The sequence below is a fragment of the Tubulanus polymorphus genome, chromosome 1 (assembly GCF_964204645.1).
Source record: "Tubulanus polymorphus chromosome 1, tnTubPoly1.2, whole genome shotgun sequence".
Classification (NCBI taxonomy): domain Eukaryota; kingdom Metazoa; phylum Nemertea; class Palaeonemertea; order Tubulaniformes; family Tubulanidae; genus Tubulanus; species Tubulanus polymorphus.
Genome location: NC_134025.1, coordinates 12750193 through 12771670, shown reverse-complemented (window position 1 = coordinate 12771670; position 21478 = coordinate 12750193). Strand labels below are relative to the sequence as shown.

The window sequence follows — 21478 nt, the reverse complement described above, 5'->3', positions numbered from 1 at the left end:
TGCGACTAGATTCTGCCAGTCGCAAGAGCGCGTCGGTTGGTTGTGACAGTCGTGTCGCGTCGCAGAAAGTAGAACACCTACGACTCCATGTGACTGGCGTTGCTGAAAGATGAGGACGCCAGTGATATGACGACTGAGTTTCAAGTCGTCAAAACGTCACGATATGTCGACATATTCATGTCGAATTGATGCGATATGTCGACATAAATATGGCTACTTGTCGAGTTGGAACGCAACAACTCGAGGCCCTTTATCGCTTCCGTAGATCTTTCATTAAGTAGGATCACTTGAATGATCGCTTTAATATCACTTTTCAAAAAAAAAGAATCTGCCAAAATGACCTTAATATCCGACACTATATCTACGGAAGCGATAAGGGACCTCGAGATGACGCGTTCCAACTCGACAAGTCGCCATATTATTGTCGACATACCGCGATGTATCGCGTCAAGTCGACATGAATATGTCGATATATCGTGACGTTTTGACGACATATTTCGTTTTCTCAACCATTTTCCTCGCGACAAGTCGACATATTCATGACGACTTGAAACTCAGTCGCCATATTACTGGCGTCCTCATCTTACATTTAGACATGTCTTCAAATGACGGCTTGTCCCGTGGAAAATGAGCAAATAAACGAAATTTGTCGTGAAAACGTCACGATATGTAGACATATTCATGTGGACTTGACACGATATATCGCGATATATCGACATAAATATGGCGACTTGTCGAGTTTGAACATGACAACTCGAGGCCCTTTATCGCTTCCGTACTATATCAGATTAATCGACTTCAAAATAGGTGAAAGCATAAGTCGTTATTACGTTATTAATTGGCCTAATTATTCAAAAGCTAATAATGTGGGCGACAAAACCAAAAAAATTAATTGTCGCGGGCGATAAAACCAAAATAATCAATTGTCGCGGGCGATAAAACCAAAATATTGAATTGTCGCGGGCGACAAAGCCAAAAAAATGAATTGTCGCGGGCGATAAAACCAAAATAATGAATTGTCGCGGGCGACAAAACCAAAATATTCAATTGTCGCGGGCGACAAAACCAAACTAATGAATTGTCGCGGGCGATAAAACCAAAATAATAAATTGTCGCTGGCGATAAAACCAAAAAAATGAATTGTCGCGGACGATAAAACCAAAATCATGAATTGTCGCGGGCGACAAAACCAAAATATTAAATTGTCGCGGGCGACAAAACCAAACTAATGAATTGTCGCGGGCGATAAAGCCAAAATAATGAATTGTCGCGGGCGATAAAACCAAAATATTGAAGTGTCGCGGGTGATAAAACCGCGACAAAAAGAGAAAAAAATTGTCGCGGGCGATAAAACCAAAATAATGAATTGTCGCGGGCGATAAAACCAAAATATTGAATTGTCGTAGGCGCCAAATCCAAAAAATGAATTGTTGCGGGCGATGAAACCAAAATAATGAATTGTCGCGGGCGATAAAACCAAAATAATGAATTGTCGCGGGCGATAAAACCAAAATATTGAAGTGTTGCAGGCGATAAAACCGCGACAAAAAGAGAAAAAAATTGTCGCGGGCGATAAAACCAAAATAATGAATTGTCGTGGGCGATAAAACCAAAATATTGAATTGTCGTAGGCGACAAATCCAAAAAATGAATTGTCGCGGGCGATAAAACCAAAATCTTGAATTGTCGCCGATGTCGTGTGCGACAAAACCAAAATATTGAATTGTCGCGGGCGACAAAACCAAAATATTCAATTGTCGCGGGCGACAAAACCAAACTAATGAATTGTCGCGGGCGATAAAACCAAAATAATAAATTGTCGCAGGCGATAAAACCAAAAAAATGAATTGTCGCGGACGATAAAACCAAAATCATGAATTGTCGCGGGCCACAAAACCAAAATATTCAATTGTCGCGGGTGACAAAACCTAACTAATGAATTGTCGCGGGCGATAAAGCCAAAATAATGAATTGTCGCGGGCGATAAAACCAAAATATTGAAGTGTCGCGGGCGATAAAACCGCGACAAAAAAGAGAAAAAAATTGTCGCGGTCGATAAAACCAAAATAATGAATTGTCGCGGGCGATAAAACCAAAATATTGAATTGTCGCGTGTGACAAAACCAAAATAATGAATTGTCACGGGCGACAAAATCAAAATCGTTGTTTTCTTGCGTTATTTTAGTTTTGTCGTTTTGTCGTAATGTCGCCCTCATTTGCATATTCGTGTTTTTTTATCTTATCAGCCACCATACTAAAGCCTTAAGGTCGCGTAAAACTCGATAAACACTTCAAGCGACACAGCGAACGATCTCCTTTCCCCCACAACGAACGCTTACTCCGAACGTCAAGGGTGAGTCCAGCATACGGATAGGAGTGTGTTATATACTTGTATTTAGTAAATACCTTGTGCATTTGACAATGATCGGTATGTACTGTAGGAAATATAGAGTATTGATTGAATGGTTGAAGCCCGCGGCCGAATAAAGTAATATATTCTTTTATTTTGATACCTCGTCGACATAACAGCTTTTCTCCGCCATATCTCTTCGGCCTGTTTAGTTTAGGCCTACGATTCCCCGGTACACTAAAGATTTATCTTAGTAAATACACGGTTAATTCGGTAAAGAAAAATAGGTATTGTTAAACTAACTCCTTGAAACCCGCAGCCAAATCACTGGTAGTAATAAATTAATTTGTACTCGATTTGATTCTCATGATGAGGAGAAACTCGCAGCTCATCCCCGGAACGTCGATGTAGTAACACACGTCGATTCGTCGATGTTTACGGCTCGACAGTGCTTTTAAAATCTAAAGTAGTAAATTTCCAGTGTATCGGTAATATGATTTGATGAGGAAAATGGGCTATTGTTAAAATCACTGTTTGAAGACCGCGACTGAATTTGAAGTCTGCGGCAATAAATTAGTTCATTTATACTTGAATTGATAATCGAAGTGACAGTCGGCCTGCGGGTTGATTTCGGGATGACGAAGCCTATGTTCTTTTGGTAAAAATAGTGTGGAAGAAAATAATAATAAATATAGCTGCAAAGCAGCGATAACGGGTTTTCTGCACAGTCATAGAATCCTGTTCAACGGTGGATTTCGACGAGGCATTTGATAAGGCACAACATCAGCCATTACTAAACGGGCTATTAGGAAACAGTATTAATGATAGGTCGCCCAAATGGCTCAGCAGTTATCTCTGAACGAAAACTTGTAGCCGAAATCAACGGAACGCCTCATCTTGGAATAAGTCGGTCAAACTAGTGGAGTCACGCAAGGTAGTAACCTAAGTTGTCTTCTGTTTAATGTCCTGACAAACGACATACACAGTAATCCAACATATACCAGAACGAGTAAATTTCCAAATCGACCTTAACACGCTGTTCGACCAAAAAACTTAATGTTCCAACAAGAAAATCTTGTTCGAATGAAAATAATTCTGTTTGATCGAACAATACGCTTTTTGCTTGAACTAAAAATTTTCTTCATTCTGACAAAAAATGTGTTCGAATAAAAAGCTATGTTATTTTTGAAATAAAAGGTTTTAAGTCCCGGCAAAAAAATTTGGTCGAGCGAAAACAATTTTTTCGAACGAATGTTTGAATGAAAACAATTCTGTTCGATTGAACGAAATACTTCATACTTTCGGTTCGGAGAAAAAACTTTTTTCAATATACTTGTTCGAACGAAATACTTTATGTTCTGACAAGAAAATTCGTGTGTCGCGGGCGACAAAACCAAACTAGGGGGTCCAGGGACACCATGCTCACTTGGGCAGTGGTTTAAAATGCTCAACAATCTAACAATTTCAATACATAACGCCCTCTAGTGACCATATACAAAAACCAATGACCTTGAAACCCACCACAATCATAGAACATGTGAGCAGCTATGATTTTGTAATTGATTGTGATAACAAAATATGCCTCGTTACCAATTTAATATGGAAATACTAAGTTATTCTACTATTCAACGCCCCCTGGTAACCATATGCAAAACCCAATGACCTTAAAACTCACCACAATCGTAGTACATGTCATGAAATACAACTTTGCAATTGATCATAGTAACAAAATATGCCTAGGTACCAATCTAATAAGGAAATACTAAGCCATTCTACTATTCAGCGCCCCCTGGTGACTATATGGAATAACTAATGTCCTCAAAAACTCACCACAATCATAGACGACGTCATGAACTACAACTTTGCAATGGATCATGGTAACAAACTATGCCTAGGTACCAATCTAATAAGGAAAAACTAAGCTTTTCTACTAATCAACGCCCCCTGGTGACTATATGGAATAACTAATGTCCTTAAAAACTCACACCAACCATAGACGATGTCATGAACTACAACTTTGCAATTGATCATGGTAACAAAATATGCCTTGGTACAAATATAATATAGCGATACTAAGTTATTGTATTATTCAACGCCCCCTGATGGCCACATACAAAAACCAATGACCTTGAAACTCACCAAAATCAGAGAACACGTTATGGGCTACAACTTTCCAATTGAATATAGTAACACAATATGCTTAGGTATCAATTAATTGTGGAAAAACTTTTTCCCACCTACGAATGAGTACTGATGACACCAAGATGGCCGCCAATTGCGGCATAATTGGCTGATCAAAAATACCTGTCCCAGGTATAAAACATCCCTCTCTAAAGAATATCCATCAGCAATTGCAATGAGAAATGGCAAACCAGTAGGAAGCTACAGGACCTAGAATTCTGGCCAAAATTGACATTTTTGGGCACTAGAAAGGTCATAGGACGGCCATCTTGAGTCAGATCGACCCAATTTTCTTATGCTGATGGGCCTTTGGTAGATTCAAATATAAACGAAAGATCAAGGTAATTGATCAAAGCGTCTTCAAAATTTTCTTCAGGCGACAAAACCAAAATAATGAATTGTCGCGGGCGATAAAACCAAAATAATGAATTGTCTCGTGCGACAAAACCAAAATAATAAATTGTCGCGGGCAATAAAACCAAAATAATGAATTATCGCGGGCTATAAAACCAAAATATTGAATTGTCGCGGGCGATAAAACCAAAATAATGAATTGTCGCGGGCGACAAAACCAAAAAAATTGTCGCGGGCGACAAAACCAAAATAATGAATTGTCGCTGGAGATAAAACCAAAGTAATGAATTGTCGTGGGCGACAAAACCAAACTAATGAATTGTCGCGGGCGACAATACCAAAAAACGAATTGTGGGGGCAACAAAACAAAAATAATGAATTGTCGCGGGCGACAAAACCAAAATGGTGAATTGTCCAGGCGACAAAACCAAAATGGTGAATTGTCTCGGGCGATAAAACCAAAATGAAGAATTGTCTCGGGCGACAAAACCAAAATAATGAATTGTCGCGGGCGATAAAACCAAAATAATGAATTATCGCGGGCGATAAAACCAAAATATTGAATTGTCGCGGGCGATTAAACCAAAATAATGAATTGTCGGGGGCGACAGAAACAAAATATTGAATTGTCGCAGGCGACAAAACAAAAAAAAAATTGTCGCGGGCGACTAAAACCAAATATAAAACCAAAATAATGAATTGTCGCGGGCGACAAAACCAAAAAGAAGAATTGTCGCGGGTGACGAAACCAAAATAATGAATTGTCGCTGGAGATAAAACCAAAGTAATGAATTGTCGCAGGCGACAAAACAAAAATATTTAATAGTGGCGGGCGACCAAAACCAAAATATTGAATTGTCGCGGGCGACAAAGCCAGACTAATGAATTGTCGCGGGCGACAAAACCAAAAAAAGAATTGTCGGGGCGACAAAAACAAAATAATGAATTGTCGCGGGCGATCAAACCAAAATAATGAATTGTCGCAGGCGATAAAACCAAAATAATGAATTGTCGCGGTTGACAAAACCAAAATGGTGAATTGTCGCAGACGACAAAACCAAAATAATGAATTGTCGCGGGCGACAAAACCAAAAAGAAAAATTGTCGCGGCCGACAAAACCAAAATAATGAATTGTCGCGGGCAATAAAACCAAAATAATGAATTATCGCGGGCTATAAAACCAAAATATTGAATTGTCGCGGGCGATAAAACCAAAATAATGAATTGTCGCTGGAGATAAAACCAAAGTAATGAATTGTCGTGGGCGACAAAACCAAACTAATGAATTGTCGCGGGCGACAAAACCAAAAAAAGAATTGTGGGGGCAACAAAACAAAAATAATGAATTGTCGCGGGCGACAAAACCAAAATGGTGAATTGTCCAGGCGACAAAACCAAAATGGTGAATTTTCGTGGGCGACAAAACCAAAATAATGAATTGTCGCGGGCGATAAAACCAAAATAATGAATTGTCGCGGGCGACAAAAACAAAATATTGAATTGTCGCGGGCGATAAAACCAAAATAATGAATTGTCGCAGGCGATAAAACCAAAATAATGAATTGTCGCGGGTGACAAAACCAAAATGGTGAATTGTCGCAGACGACAAAACCAAAATAATGAATTGTCGCGGGCTATAAAACCAAAATATTGAATTGTTGCGGGCGATAAAACCAAAATAATGAATTGTCGCGGGCGACAAAAGCAAAAGAAAAAATTTTCGCGGGCGAAAAAACCAAAATAATGAATTGTCGCTGGAGATAAAACCAAAGTAATGAATTGTCGTGGGCGACAAAACCAAACTAATGAATTGTCGCGGGCGACAAAACCAAAAAAAGAATTGTGGGGGCAACAAAACAAAAATAATGAATTGTCGCGGGCGACAAAACCAAAATGGTGAATTGTCCAGGCGACAAAACCAAAATGGTGAATTGTCGCGGGCGATAAAACCAAAATGATGAATTGTCTCGGGCGACAAAACCAAAATAATGAATTGTCGCGGGCGACAAAACCAAAAAGAAGAATTGTCGCGGGTGACGAAACCAAAATAATGAATTGTTGCTGGAGATAAAACCAAAGTAATGAATTGTCGCAGGCGACAAAACCAAAATATTGAATTGTAGCGGGCGACAAAATCAAAATATTGAATTGTCGCGGGCGACAAAACCAGACTAATGAATTGTCGCGGGCGACAAAACAAAAAAAGAATTGTCGGGGCGACAAAACCAAAATAATGAATTGTCACAGGCGATAAAACCAAAATAATGAATTGTCGCAGGCGATAAAACCAAAATAATGAATTGTCGCGGGTGACAAAACCAAAATGGTGAATTGTCGCAGACGACAAAACCAAAATAATGAATTGTCGCGGGCGACAAAACCAAAAAGAAGAATTGTCGCGGTCGACAAAACCAAAATAATGACTTGTCGCTGGCGATAAAACCAAAGTAGTGATTTGTCGTGGGCGATAAAACCAAAATATTGAATTTTCGCGGGCGACAAAACCAAAATAAAGAATTGTTGCAAGGGATAAAACCAAAATAATGAATTGTCGCGGGCGATAAAACCAAAGTATTGAATTGTCGCGTGTGACAAAACCAAAATAATGAATTGTCACGGGCGACAAAATCAAAATCATTGTTTTCTCGCGTTATTTTAGTTTTGTCGTAATGTCGCCCTCATTTGCATATTCGTGTTTTTTTATCTTATCAGCCACCATACTAAAGCCTTAAGGTCGCGTAAAACTCGATAAACACTTCAAGCGACACAGTGAACGATCTCCTTTCCCCTACAGCCAACACTTAACCTAGTAGAGGCTACTAGCCTATGTAGGCCTATGTATATGCGTAGGCCTAACATCCGGACAGATTGGTCGTAGGCCTATTGAATAACAACCCACCTAAATATCGTAAATTTTGTTTTGAAGTTCAATCCAATGAGTCCGTTAATAAACGCAACGATTATCGGTGTTGTCATATCGCGGAAAGACGGAATCGCGGAATTTTCCAAAAACGCGGAATTTCTTCATTTTTACTTTAAATAGTAAACGGGTTTTCCCACGGGGGTACCCACTGTCGGACAGGGCACCGGACCGATCGATGCAACGAGTTAGGTTCGAATCCCATTATTTGCAGGCAATTTTATATGGAAATATTATATTACGATACCGTTGACTGGGCCAAATTCGGTTTTCGTATCTAGTCGACTAGTGGTCAGAACTAATAACCGAATGCGCTTGATTTTCGAACTATTTCCGGAATATAGTTCCGACTATCGGACATTCGGTTTCGTTTAGTTCGACTAACTATACTCGACTAACTCAGATAACCGAAGGTGGCCCTGGCTGTCACCTGTAGAAGAAGTAAGAATCAAGTGGGGTGAAAGAGACCAGGCACCTAATGTCTATTTCTACTAGGCAAACTTCGGTTATCGAAGTTCATCGACTTTTTGAGAACTTCAGAAACGAATATTATCAGATAAATATTGGGCACGTTCGCGGTGTCGGACCGTAGTTGTAGATGGTTGCAAACATGAAATCCTACGACCAAACAAGTACCGGTTCAAATTCCTTTGAAATTATTATAATTTTACGGCCGTCCAGTACCGGTACCAATAAGATTCTTTGGATCCAAATAATCAGCATAGGGACATATATGTTATAGCAGTCACAAAGTAAACATTAAAAAAACGAAACCATTTTATAATCTTTAATATCATTTAATTCTAAAAGATAAACCACATTCGCTTATAACAACAATGTAGACACACAACACGCATGAACAATCCTAAGCCAGAAGGAAATATACATGATGTCTATTTATTTTCGTCTGACATCGATCCAGTTCCACAGTTGTGAGTTAACTCTCAGTTTCTTAGAATCAATTCATTTCCAATGTTTTAAATCCAGAGACCAGAGTCAAATCTTAACTCGGAAATGAGTCCTGGAGAATGACCCATGGTGTCATCACAAATCCTACGTTTACGTACCATCGATCTGTATTCCTTCAGTTAATGCAGCGATACTCTGTATCACTGAATTCGCAAAGCACGTATTGCCTAAGTTCTCCATTATTTGGAACAGTATCGTTAAGTTGTTGACTGGCGATATAATAAATTATCAAATACTAATTCCCGGTGATGAAAACCTGGGTCCGGTGCCCTGTCCGACAGTGGGTATCCCCGTGGGAAAACCCCGTTAACTATTTATAGTAAAAATGAAGAAATTCCGCGTTTTTGGAAAATTCCGCGATTCCGTCTTTCCGGGATATGACAACACCGAACAATTATACTGTGTTTGTTTGTTTGAGTAAAGCTCAGTACCGGTAGGCCTAAAGCCGCGTCAAACTCGATAAACACTTCAAGCGACACAGCGAACGATCCCTTTCCCCCACAGCGAACGCTTACTCCGAATGTCAAGTGTGAGTCCAGCATACGGAAAGGATTGTTTTATATACTTGTATTTAGTAAATACCTTGTGGATTTGACAATGATCGGTATGTACTGTAGGAGTATTGATAAATGGTTGAAGCCCGCGGCCGAATAGAGTAATATATTCTTTTATTTTGATACCTCGTCGACATAACAGCTTTTCTCCGCTATATCTCTTCGGCGTGTTTAGTTTAGGCTTACGACTCCCCGGTACACTTATGATTTATCTTAGTAAAAACACGGTACATTTGGTAAAGAAAAATAGGTTTTGCTAAATTAACTGCTTGACGCCCGCAGCCAAATCACTGGTAGTAATAAATTAATTTGTACTTGATTTGATTCTCAGAATGAGGAGAAACTCGCAGCTGATTCCCGGAACGACGATGTAGTGACACACGTCGATTCGTCGATGTTTACGGCTCGACAGTGCTTTTAAAATCTGAAGTAGTAAATTTCCTGTGTATTGGTATTATAATTTGATGAGGAAAATGGGTTATTGTTAAAATTAGTTTTTAAAAACCGCGACAGAATGTGCAATCTTTGGGTAATAAATTTGTTAATTTATGCTTGAATTGATAATCGATGTGACCAGAAACGTGCGGTAGATTTCGGAAAGACGACTTAGAAAAACATGTCGGCTCTTTGAATGGGGCTCAATTTTCGATGTTTACGGCCCGACAGTGCTTTTGTAACGTTGATTCTTCAAAATTCGCACGGAGTATTTGTAGATCGAACTGAGCTGAATGATATCAGACGGATTGTATCGGCAACAGCGGTAATGTAAAAAAGCCTATGTACTTTTGACAAAAAATGTGTGGAAAAAAAAAAAATAATAATAATAATAATAAGAAACACGCGAATCTCAATAGGGTTTTCTGTGATGTAACAGAAAACCCTAATAATAATAAGAAACATGCGAATCTCAATAGGGTTTTCTGTGATGTAACAGAAAACCCTAATGAAGCATATCCAACCCATTTTTGTAATTCAGTCATAACTAAGTAGTCATTTTTCAAATCACTTCATAATTTATTTTCATCATCAATTGGTATTAACTGGTTACATAACTTAGAATAACATTTGACAATACCATCTGAAATAGAATCATTTATTCGGGCCAATCTTGCCTCTTCATAAATCTTAAAATATTTTATTACTTTATCGGGTTTCATAGCATCTAATTCTTGAAAATTAATAATTCTATTTAAAAACTCTTTAGTTTTTCCACCGGCAATCAATAGTTCTAGATGATGCTTACAATATAAATAGTATTCATAATCTATATTACAATTAACTTGAGCACAATTAGTTACAACTGTATCTTTATTATCACTTATACCCAAATCATCGTTTTTTCAATATCAATACTATTCTTATTAGATTTCTTTGACATTTATATTAGAGAAAAAAAGCAAAAAAAATATTATAAGTATTATAAAATGATACCAGTATCTCTTTAGATTAATACTAGCTTAGTTAAAGGTAAAGAATTTTAGTATTAGTTATTGTTTTTTTAGTATTTTTTATTTGTGATATAAAGTATTCTCTTTTGAAAAGAAAATATTAAAAAAACAATAACTAATACTAGCTAGTTGAAGATATGTAATTTTTAATATATTTTATTTGAATTCTATTAATCTTTAACCACTCAATAAAGATTCAACGTATTGTTCATTATTTGGATTATTGTTCCATAATTCAATGAATTTCTTTACTTTTGTTAACTGTTGTAAATATAACTGTAAATCTAGTTTGTTATGTTTAATCATATTTTCCTTCTTTTCAAGAGGTCTCAGGTTTTTCCAATTCCAAATTAACTTTTTATCATATTCATCATTCATGTCAAATTTAGATATTGGTAACACATGATCAATATGAAAATAATTGCCATAATTATTTATATTCATTTTATCATCGAATTGATATATTATCCATGATTTAAAAAATTTATCTGAACAATCCAATAAATGTGCTAGTGTTACTGAGTGGTTTTCTTTACTGAATAATTTTGATACTTTAGATCTTAAACATTTTTTCAATTTGTAATTAAAATCTGTTTGATATCTTTCTTTCTTATAATTATTTTGATACGCTTTATAATATTCTCTGTTATTATCCCTCCATTCTCTCATATATTCTGTTATATAATCTGAGTGATTTTCTCTCCATTGTTTATTTCTAACTTTGAATTTTTCAATATTATCCATATAATATTGTGTTGAATAATTTGGATTATTTTCAAGAAATTTGTTATTGTATATAGTTTAGTACAGCTTTTGCAATATGTTTGTTTGCCATCTTTTTTAGTTTTATTTTTTTGAAATTCTGTTAATGATTTATTCAATTCACACTTATTACATTTCTTATAGCATATATTTATTACACCATTATTGTTTATATTTATAGCTTGTGATTGTTCCTCCATTTATAATATATATTTTTATCAAAATTGATTAACATTTTAGAATCCTCTTCCATTTCTTCGACTAACGTCATCCTTTTTCATTCCTTAAAATATCATTATTCTTATTTCTAATATGACTTTTAGATTTTAAATGTTCATTATAATATCTTTTATCACTGAATAATTGATTACATGTATCACATTTGTATGTTTCTTTTTCATTCTTTAATTCATCTAATTTAGTTTCTAATATATCATCTTCATATTCTAATTTCAATTTATTCTCTAAATGTGTTTTAGTTTTATTAGGCCAGCCGTAGGCTGAGCCTATTACTATACAAATGGAGCGAATTTAAATGACATGGTTTCCACACAAAAGGCTCTTTTGCTTGCCAAGTGAGGGCATATTCGAACAAATCACGTATTTAAGCGTAATCCATTCTCGGAATCGTAGCGAGCAGAATTTTGAAATATGGTCTCATAAAAATGTTTTCTGCATTTTTCACGAAAGTTAAATCGGGAAAATTTCAATTTTTATCAGCCAATCAGGAAGTTGTGTCTTCCCTGTGATTGGTTTATCTGAAAATATCAGCTGTTCACGTAGATTAACGCGATTTCATTACTGGCGCTTTTGCGCATGACGTCATGTATCAACACGCGACAATACTTCCGCGTTCGCTACGTGTTCGCTGATTGGCCCATTTACTGGGAAATTCCACAGAAGCCTAATGTGGTTTGTTACAAGCGCTGTGATTGGCCCGAGCCGATTCTGGCATGGCTTTAGCTTAGTGCGTTCGAATCCCTTGACGGGTGAAGATGATAGATCCTATCAATATCTATTGAAACAAATAAGTTTCCCGGTTGGGCAGCCGCGGATATCTACCGGAAGTGTTCCGGTTCGATATTTCGAGGTTTCTTTGAATTTTGGAGTGATATTGAAATCCGGTTAATACCAGCGGTAGATTGTGAAAACCCATTGCATGATATTTGTATTACTTAATCAACGAAAAGCGTCGGGGCCGCGCCAGGAGTTTTCGTGATTCAAGTAGCGCAATAGCCTACTTCTTCGTGTTCGTCCACCTCGATTTTCATTCCGCCGATCTCTGACACGGCTCTGTCCCCGTCGGCGCTGTGATTGCACTTTCGTACCACCAACATTTTTTATTTCTATATCAGGGAGGTCTGGAGAATAAAAAAGTCAAAATTTGGATATCACATAGGCCTGATTTCATCGAATAAGTCGACCATGGTCGTTACGTTTCCGTACTTATTACCACCTAAAACCGTCTGAACAATTTTGTCACAACCAACATTTCGTTTACAGATATCAGGGTTCACGTGAACCCGCGGTATCGTCTACTGTTTTACTTCCGGGTTTTATTTTAAGATTTAAAATTGTGTTTCAAGATCGATTTCTATGAAATCTTTAGTTGATTTGGTGTTTGGGAGGAATTTTTATTTGCTCTACAGAAAATTCATCCTTGACAATTGCGCAAGGTTCGCGAAAAAAATGGTTTTACCAAATCGGGTGTATGACCTTGATATGCTAATTAGCCATGTGCCCGAATTGCAAATTCAATCAAATTTTATTCTGCCAAAAAATGTTATATACAATTCGCTTTCCGAGAGTTAATGGTATGCTGCATGGAACAAAGTTGTTTTGAGATGGGTCTTGAAGCTATTGAGGTCGAGAGATAACCATCTAGATAGTTCGTGAGAGTTCCAAAGTTTTGAAGAGGCTTCAAGGTAATGTCTTGATATTTGGTTTATACGTGTATCTACCCTAGACACATCTTCAGGCCAAAAACTGGCCCTGTCAGATTCAAGATGGCCGACTGGCAGCCATTGTTGTTCGCCAAAATCAGCACTTTTTACACATTTTTGAAGTTTTCGAGGGAAATTTTGAAGACACTTTTATCAATAACCTTGATCATTCGTATATATTTGTTTCCCCCGAGGGCCCATCGGCATGAGAAAAATTGGGTCGATCGGACTCAAGATGGCCGTACTGTGACCTTTTTTGTTCCCAAAAATGTCCATTTTGGCCTGAATTCTGAGTACTGTAGCTTTCTAATGGTGTGCCATGTTTCATTGCAATTTGTAATGGGTATTCTTTGGAAAGGGATCTTTTATATCCGAGAGGGTATCAGTACTCATTCGTAGGTGGAAAAAAGTTTTTCCACATCATAATTGATACTTAAGCATATTTTCCTACTATAATCAATTGGAAAGTTGTAGCTCATGACGTTCTATGATCGAGGTGAGTTTCAAGCTCATTGGTTTTTGTTTATGGCCACCAGGGGGCGTTGAACAATACAATAACTTAGTATTTCTATATTACATTCGTACCTATGCATATTTTGCTACCACAATCAATTGGAAAGTTGTAGCTCATGACATGGTCTATGATCTTGGTGAGTTTCAAGCTCATTGGTTTTTGTATATGGCCACCAGGGGCGTTGAACAATACAATAACTTAGTATTTCTATATTACATTCGTTCCTGCTGTCTGTGTTAACACACGATTTTACTATGTAAATGATATTGAGCAGGGAGTGTATATTGATAAATATAACCCACAGTTTACATCATTTATAAAAAGCAAATCTGACAGGCTGGCCATTGTGCCCCTTGGGGCTCTTGTTGTGTCTTGCTTTTTGGGATTTATCTATATTGATATTACATGTTGGGCATTAGTACTTATTTGCTTCCATTTTAATACTAAATTTTTTATTAAAATTGATTTTAGAAGTTCAATGATTTATATATGCATTATTTCAATCACACTTTACTAACACTTTTAATGTCTAAAAATCTAACTCACACAAATATGAATATTGAAATAATGTTGTAAATATATACTTTTATATTGAATAATCTGTCAATTTAAATGTTATTCATTTATATGATTATTTTAAGAGTAATAGGGGTAATGGGCTTTCAGGTTAAAGGTTGAACGGTCGAGTTCATTAAAAACAAATATTAAAAGTAATTTATAACTATAATATATTTTCATAACCGTGTGTATTTCAGTTGAATAATAGAATAATTATTATTATTAAAATATATTTGATTATATGAATTTGTGTATTGTAAATAAATCAATTGGCCGCGGAGCGGAGCGGTAGCGAAGTGGAGCGACCAATTGATTTAATACAATATGCTTTTAAAATTAAAATTATTAATATCTTAGAATAAATATTTAGTTATAATATAAAATACACACGGTTATGAAAATATATTATAGTTTTAAATTACTTTTAATGTTTTGTTTTTAATGAGCTCGACCGTTCGACCTTTGATTTGAAAGCCCATTACCCCTATTACTTTGATTAACGACAACGCTCGTCGTTACCTATTTGACGCTCCGTCGTATAATTCTTATCGTTGATTAACGACCACGCTCGTCGTTAACTATTTGTCGCTCCGTCGTTAACATCTTAATCGTTGATTAGCTTCAACGCTCGTTTACTGAGACCTAAGTTATATTAGATACACGCTGGAGTCCGCCGCGCCACCGCTTCTATTTGACGTTCGGTCGTCTCCTTTGTATGCTACCGTACATTGACTGTACCAAGGCTTTGCAAGCCATGAAGGGCACATTCTTTTTATATATCGAAATATAAATAATCAAGGTGTTTTGCGTGTGGACATGATGTCCCCTTAGCATCAAGAACGATGAACTTTGTATAAAATATATATATTTAATAATTCGTACTACATTCCAATCAAACTTCGAATCTTGCGTTTATTTGATTCGCCGGCACTGGAAGGAAGGACGAGGATTTCTGTTGTTTTCCTGCTGCATCGAACCCATTTAGTTCTACGTGAGGATCGTTCCCCTATTGACCGTCGCTACGGACAACACTTATGCATACGACTAGTTTGACAGATCTGGCATGAGTCGCAATTAGCTCCTGAGATGACGGGGGACAGCTATGTGCGAGAGGGGCACTTGGAATGGGGGTAGCCATATCCGCCGAGTAATCAACACTGCGAGTTTCGTCCGAGGAAAGCCCCTAAAGCGGATTACTCTGAGGAGAGCGGGTTGGGGGGTCTGTATTGGCCACACAGATTCAGGCTACGTGGAGTAGGGAGGCGACTGTTTGGAGGAGAGCGTACTGCTTAAGCGCCCTTTTTAGCGACATTTTTCAATAGAGGAACAGATTCTACATATTTTATACCATTTACTTTCCTGGGGAAGACAAGAGTCTCCTTGCCGTATTCACTACCCGAGTGCGGTCGACCCAGGCGGACCCGCGTAGCGAGCGCCCCGGCACAGCAGAGTGACTACGACTACGCTACCTATGGACAACGGCAGTCACTACCAGAATTACTATTTTATATGTTTACACTACAACCGCTACAAAAATGGTGGTAGCGGTGGGATATATTTATCAAAATACTTCCCTTATATATATATCCCTTATAGTATTAATTTTCGTTTGACTTGACGAGTGACGGGTTAGGGCTATTTTATTTTTCCGATGCAGCAGAAATCCTTCTTCCAGTGATCAGCTTATCATATATATTTAAATCGGTATTTCCTTTCAACCTTCTTGCGCGGCGTCATTCTAATCGTTCGTCTTCTAATTCAGCTATAAGTAAAAATGGAAAATAATGACATGACGAGAGGTCGCTCACGTTCCCGAGGCAAGGCAAAGAGCAGATCCCATAGTCAGGGAGATGAACGACACGTACGATTTGATCAAGACCTTGACCTTACTAGAGATCGTGAGGTTACTCAATCAGCCTCCGGCGACGGTTCTCACGACGGGTCATTTAGCCGGCTTACCAGTGAGGAGACTCGTACGATGACAGAATCGAGGGACGACATCACTGACCTTCCTTTCAATGATGAAATCGACCGACCGAGGCCCTTTGAGCGTGAGACAGCACCGATCGGCCCAGCAACGACCGGCTATAGCTCGACTGTTCATATATTATATAATATCAGACCTGAGACGTTTTCCGGAGACGGCTCATGGCCTGATTATCTCCAAGTTTTCGAGACTGTAGCCCGAATTAATGGCTGGAACGGACGTCTTAAAGCCGATATCCTGTTTGCTCATCTTCGTGGTCCAGCCCGACAACTAGTATGTACACTCGTCGACGAGGAGAGGCGAGATTTTCAGCAACTGGTCAGAGTGCTCGACAATCGCTTTGGACATGGTCATCAGGCTGAACTATTTTTGGCTGAAATAAGAAACAGACGTCGTAAACGAAATGAAGGCCTGAGAGAGCTCTCGCAGGTATTAATCACCTTGGCAACCAAGGCTTACCCTGATTTAACTCCGACTCAACGAGACCGATTAACACGAAACCATTTTATCGATGCTTTGGATGATAGAGATTTGAGAATGCACCTTCATCAGTCATAGTACGTCATTAGATGAGGTCGTGAAATTAGCGGTAGAACTCGAAGCATTCGAGAAACTAGAAGATGTTCGGGAGAGAAACTCGCATGGCTTCGTGAATCAGGTTAAATCGGAACCCCGTGGAGAAATTGAAGGGTTAAAAGAACAAGTCTCTCAACTAACCTCAATGGTGAAGCAAGTGTTGACTCAGCAACGCCCCCCTGCGGATGCCGGTAGGCGTCTCCCTAATCGCATCGTCTGTTACGCCTGCGGAGAGCCCGGCCACATTTCTCGAGAATGTCGCAGATCAAGGCATCGGGGAAACGAGGGACGGTTGGCTCCTCGAGAGTCCGGCCAGCCGCGCAAGTAGAAGAACTCTCACTTCCTTCATTAAATCATCATACTCCAACTCCTAAAATTAAGGAAATCAGAAAGATTTATCAAATAAGCAGAAATTCAACGAGCATAATCATACACGGAAAGATAGGAGAAATCAATGTAAATTATTTGAGCTTGCGTCTCCGTTGTAAATAGCAAGATTTATAATCGACTGCGTCCTGCGATGAAAGATAAATTAGAGATGTCAGATGTTGCATTGCGTACGGCCAATTGCTTAGGTATTGAGGTCAAAGGTCAGATGGAGATCGACGCTGAGATCTTCGATAAATCGATTCCCTGGAAATGTGTGATTGCTGATATATCAGAAGATGTCATACTCGGCATGGACTTTCTAGAATTTTTCGACTGTAAGATATTTCCCGGACGGAAGAGCTTGATTTTGGGTGATGAGCAACAGTTTTACGGAAAGCACTGTAATCTTGACGAGAATAACACTCGAGTACGAAGCCGGCGGAAAGTTATCCTTCAGCCATTTTCGGAACAGATAGTTGATGGACTCGTAGATGTTCAACACCATACTGGAAAATGGGCAATAATAGAGTCATCGCGACTTACCCATAAACACCAATTTCTCACCGCACGTAGTCTAGTAGACACAGAGAAGAAATTTCTACCAGCAAGGGTTATGAATCCGACCCCGGAAACGATAACCATTTATAAGGGTTCAACCCTGGGTTATCTCAGCACCATCAGCCGAGCTGGCGGCTCAAGCATGAATCAGATCGGCATATCCGAGCTAGAATTACAACCCGACCAGGGAGAGTCTGATCATTTAGTGGACTTAATTGCGAGGACCCTTGAGAATTTGAGTCCTACTGAGGGAGAACAAGCGATACAGCTCATACTAGAATACTCTGACATATTTTCGAAATCGGACACTGATTTGGGTTTTGCCCAGGGCGTGACACACGACATTGACACCAATGGGGCCGCCCTATCAAACAGCGGGCGAGGCGGATGCCCATATCGAAACAAGAGACAGCAGACGAAATGGTGGAAGACATGCTAAACCGAGACGTGATAGAACCTTCATCCAGCCCTTGGTGCTCGAATATCGTGTTGGTCGGAAAGAAAGATGGTTCCACACGGTTCTGCGTAGATTTCCGGGCGTTGAACTCGTGTACGCAGCTTGACTCGTACCCGCTTCCCCGAATAGATGATTCGATTCGCTCTTTGTCTGGATCGAAATACTTTTGCACGATGGACTTTGCCTCAGGATATTGGCAGGTGAAGTTGTCTGAAGAAGCTAAAGAGAAAACAGCATTCGTAGTACGAAATGTCCTTTATCAGTTTAAGCGTATGCCGTTCGGTCTATGCAACGCGGGCGCCACGTTTGAAAGATTGATGGAGCAGGTTTTGCGCGGGCTGCAAAATGAGATTTGTTTAATTTATCTCGACGATATCATCGTATACGGAAGATCCTTCGACGAGACTCTGCAGAATCTACGGGCGGTCTTTGACCGAATCAGACGTTCCGGGTTGAAGCTCAAACCTAAGAAGTGTCAATTTTTCCAGAGAAGCGTCACTTTCCTAGGCTATATCGTCTCAGAAGAGGGAGTCGCCTGCGATCCTGTTAAGATTGAAGCCATCAAGAACTGGCCTACACCGAAGTGTCCAACTGATGTCCGATCATTCCTCGGCCTGGCGTCGTATTATCGAAATTTCTGCCCGGATTTCTCTTCTGTCGCTCATTCGATGTATAAATTAACCGAGAAAGACAGGAAGTTTACCTGGACATCAGACTGCGAAGATGCGTTCATCCGATTGAAAGAGATGTTGATGTCGCCACCAGTCTTAGCCTATCCTGACCCCAATTTACCATTCATTCTAGATTGCGATGCTTCTGGAGTGGGGTTCGGAGGAGTGCTATCTCAGCTGCAGGACGGACAGGAAAGGGTGATCACGTATGGTAGCCGTGTCCTTTCTAAACCGGAGAGAAACTATTGTACCACCAGGCGAGAGTTGCTCGCAGTTATAACTTATGTGAAACATTTTCGACACTACTTACTTGGGAGAGAATTCCTTCTCAGGACCGACCACGCGTCACTTCGGTGGCTGATGTCATTCAAGGAGCCAGAGGGACATACCGCAAGATGGATAACCGCCTTGGCCGAGTATTGATTCAAGATTCAACATCGACCCGGTCGTTTTCACACCAATGCTGATGGTCTTTCATGCCGAGAGTGTGCAAGCTGCCTCCGTTCTTCTTCAAACTTTCAGGGCGATATTACTCCCTGTAATGACAGAACCAGAAATTAGAAACATTAACATCGAACAACGAAATATACCTAGATCTGGGACCACCCTGTTAAGTTCAACCGAATGAACGACTCAACAATTGATAAATGAACAGGCAGTTGACTCGGAGCTATCTTGGATAGTGGAAAGATTCAAGTCCGGCGACAGGCCTGCCTGGCAAGATGTTTCCAGCCTTGGGCTTTCGACCAAGCTCTACTAGGCTCGATGGACACAATTAAAACTGATTGACGGTAAACTATTTATAAGCAAGGAACGCGCTGGACATCCCGATTCAACGCTCCTACTCCTCCCGAGAAAGTATCGAAAAGAAGTCTTTAACTCCGTCGTATAACTCCCGTACTTCGGCACATTTCGGAGTAAAGAAGACTCTCGCCGCCGTCCATGGTCAATATTTCTGGCACGGAATCCATGAGGACATTAAAATCTGGTGTCAACAGTGTCATATCTACGCGTCAAGAAAGACCACCCCTAAGAAGAGAAGGGCCGCTATGAAAGCTTACAGAGTGGGACTACCACTCGAACGAATCGCACTCGACATTCTAGGTTCTCTCCCCGAGACTGACTCCGGCAATACAGTTATCTTAGTTGTGACTGACTATTTCACTCGGTGGGTAGAAGCCTATGCTCTACCCAATCAGACAGCTGTTACCGTGGCAACGACCTTAGTGAGAGAATTCATTTCGAGGTATGGTGTAGCCCGCCAATTCCATAGTGACCAAGGCACGAACTTCCAATCGAAACTAGTTAGAGAGATATGCGAACTGCTTGAGATGCTGAAAACCCGTGCAACGGCCTATCACCCGCAATCCGACGGGTTGTGCGAGAAGTACAATCGGACTCTTTTAGACGGCCTCGCTATGACTGTGAATTCTAACCAGACTGACTGGGACGAACAATTACCTTTCTTAACTATGGCGTACCGTGCTTCCGTGCATGATAGCACTGGTTTTACTCCGAATTATTTGATGTTCGGGCGTGAAATTAACTTACCGCTTCAAATTGTATCCGGTACATCTGCGGCGGAACACTCTCCTCTTCCAACTAAATCGTATGCGATCGAAGTTAAAGAGCGTCTTGAAACCGCGTTTGCGTTAACTCGACGCAACCTGGAAATAAGAACGAAGCGAAATAAGAGATGTTATGATTTGCGACAGAGGGGCTCTACTTATAATATCGGAGATTTAGTCTGGGTCTACACGCCCGCCATTTCGGCCCGGCAGACCAAGAAATTGTCCTGTCTTTGGACTGGTCCGTTTTCAGTCACGCGCGTAGTCAACGACGTGGTCTTTGGTGTTGAGAATCTTGAAAACCACAATGTCAAATATATACATTTCGATCGATTGAAGCCCTATGTGGCCGTTGATTCGCCCCTAGGTGCGATGCCCTCTGAGGGCCTTTCTAGTAGAAGATCTGATCGAAGAACCCGCTTGCCCGATAGGTTCGGGGATTGGACCGTCTAATCTGGTTTTCTTATATAAATCTGCAACTGGAAGCGATCGAAGCACATGCTAATGGGTGCGAGGGGCGGCCTGTCGCAGGCCGCTGCTACAAATGCCGCGACTGCGGCCGTATATCTCATACTAAACTTTCCGCGCGTCAGCACGGCAAATATCATGTCAAAACAACAAATCGCGACCCGGGGTACGAGGTCATCACCGAGGGTGACGAAAATTCACCTCCGCGCAAAATCGTGCGCACCGAGGAGTGGGACCGAGATCCAGCTCTAACTATCTCGGAATCTCCCA

At 39.7% G+C, this 21478-nt stretch overlaps 1 long non-coding RNA gene across 3 annotated transcripts; it reads right to left on the bottom strand.

The window, feature by feature from the left end:
* Window positions 1–15459: 15459 nt before the first annotated feature.
* Window positions 15460–21215, bottom strand: LOC141914570 (uncharacterized). Of its 3 annotated transcripts, none has more exons than XR_012620858.1 (6): window positions 20724–21215; window positions 19483–19708; window positions 19205–19398; window positions 17259–17487; window positions 16420–16914; window positions 15460–16316 (listed from the first exon to the last, which is right to left on the bottom strand). It is a non-coding gene; the product is annotated as an uncharacterized LOC141914570 (long non-coding RNA). The 3 variants fall into 3 exon arrangements; XR_012620856.1 differs by lacking the exon at window positions 19205–19398 and adding an exon at window positions 17001–17154; XR_012620855.1 differs by lacking the exon at window positions 19205–19398.
* Between the last annotated feature and the right edge of the window lie 263 nt (window positions 21216–21478).